Here is a 2,135-nt window from a genome sequence, read left to right on the forward strand (position 1 = left end):
GTTTTTCAAAACTAAAGCTTTTGTTACAATTATGTTACATGTAATTTATAATTTATATAATTTATAATTAAATAATGCATATTGCAGCTAATAAAGCTGATAGAGGTCCTTGTTTTCCATTATTTTTTCATATATATTTAATTTTCTTATTTTAATAAAGTTATGGAAATAACAGGCTTTTGAGGAACCACTGTTGAACATATTTAGTTTGCAGTTTTAAAGGAGGTGTGTGTGTGATTTCTTAATATATGTATATTAAAAAGCAAGAAGTGATGAACAGGGCCTTGAAAGGCACTGGCTTTAGAGATATAAGAATGTTTAAGTAAGTAGGTGTTTTTTCTCAGTGAGCTTACTGAGCAGAAGATGATGCTAGTAAATAATTAGTAACAGACAGATTTCAATTTCCAGATGTTTACATTTCACTGTATAGAATCTGCGTATCTACAGTTCTTTGTTATTTTTACTAATTGGGATACTCATAGTCTAAAGAATATTTAAAATGGAGATTATTGGGCCTGAGGATGTCCAGGAATTTTTTTAACAAGCACCTTCCCCCTGGGTGATTGTGATGTGTAGATGTTTTGCATCTCACTCTTTGAGGAACACTGATTTAAGGTCTCTTGACTGCTAGGCAACGTAAGTGAAGACCAACAACATTTTGCCCTTTTGCCAGCTAGGTAGTTTGTACAGGGGACTTGAATCCACGCTAAACAAACATCCCCACTGCTGTAAAACAGGTGTCATGGTTCTTACACATTTGTAAAAAGGTTAGCACTAGATTAAAAGGACAATCTCCTATTGTGGCCTTGGTGGGCAGATTGCAACTCTGGTCCAGAGAGGAACTTTCCCCTCTATAAGATCAGACTTCCACTGTCATTTCTGTTGACCATGGAAGGCGGATAGGTATTGGACCACGAAGACAAATGGTATTCCTCCCTTACACTAAATGTAGGACACTCAAACACTACTACTCAAAGCTGTGGAAGAACACCAGACAAATCAACACAAGAACACTATAACCCAAATACAGGATTGCAAGGATAGTGATGAAATGTATACGTCAGGCACGTAGAACCCATCTTACCCAGAGTGAGACCGAAGAAGAAAAGAAATCCTAGGTTAATGTCCCTTTCTGGGCACCATGTTTTGGTCCCCAGCACCACACGTCTCCATCTATCATCTGTCCCAGTATGGACTGAGAGCAGTAGCCTCCCTCCTCTAATGCTCCCCAGTTTCTAGTGATGATTGACCACAGAAGTCCCATTCAGTAATGACGACTCTGCAAGCTGCAGCCAGTTAAGTAAATCTTAAAATAGTTATTTTTGCAATTATCGAAGGTTAGTGCATGCACATTATAGAACATTTGGAAAATGCATAATGAAAACATCCATGAGCCACCCAGAAATAGCCACCAGCGTTTTGGTATTTTTTTTCTTTCCAGCTGTTTGCTTTATTTTTAAAACATAGCTGCAGTTCAGGTATAGTAATGTGATTTGTTTAGTTTTTTCATTTTCCTGGCTACGAAAATGTATTAGATAACTAGAAAAATGCAGCTAAGCATAAAGGGAAGGGAGGGACCTAGCTTCTGCCACTCAACTATGTGAACATTTTGGTCTATTTTTTAGAATACATTTTAAAAACATGGATCAATAAAACTGATTTTAAAGAGTAATCTGTGGGCAGAGGGTGTATTTGCTTTTTTAGAGAATGGAGCTTATAGCCTTACCTCAAGGTATGGAAAAACTCCCCATACACGGGGGCAGCCACCTCACTGAGAGCTGATCATATGTAGAATTTGAAGCCTGTTTCTGTTTGGGGCCTACATTTTTAGCAAGTTAGGAATATTAGTGAGCTATGCAAGGCCATTTCTATGAAGATGATAAAGTAGATCCATCCTGTTCATGCTAGCATCTTTAAACAGCTGAAAACTTGGTTACTGTGGCCCCTTCCATTCGGGTATTTAAAACAAAGACTTGCTGGAAGCCACTTTTATGGACAATTTCTATTACTCTAGTTCAAGGATTTGATTATAAGTTTCATGGAATCTGAGTTTGCTCCGGTCTGATCTCCCCATTTTGTAGTTCAGAGAAGCCTAGAGAAACCAAAAGCTCTGTCCAAGTTCACTTAGCAGAGAT

Source organism: Eubalaena glacialis, chromosome 3 (genome assembly GCF_028564815.1).
Source record: "Eubalaena glacialis isolate mEubGla1 chromosome 3, mEubGla1.1.hap2.+ XY, whole genome shotgun sequence".
NCBI classification, from domain to species: domain Eukaryota; kingdom Metazoa; phylum Chordata; class Mammalia; order Artiodactyla; family Balaenidae; genus Eubalaena; species Eubalaena glacialis.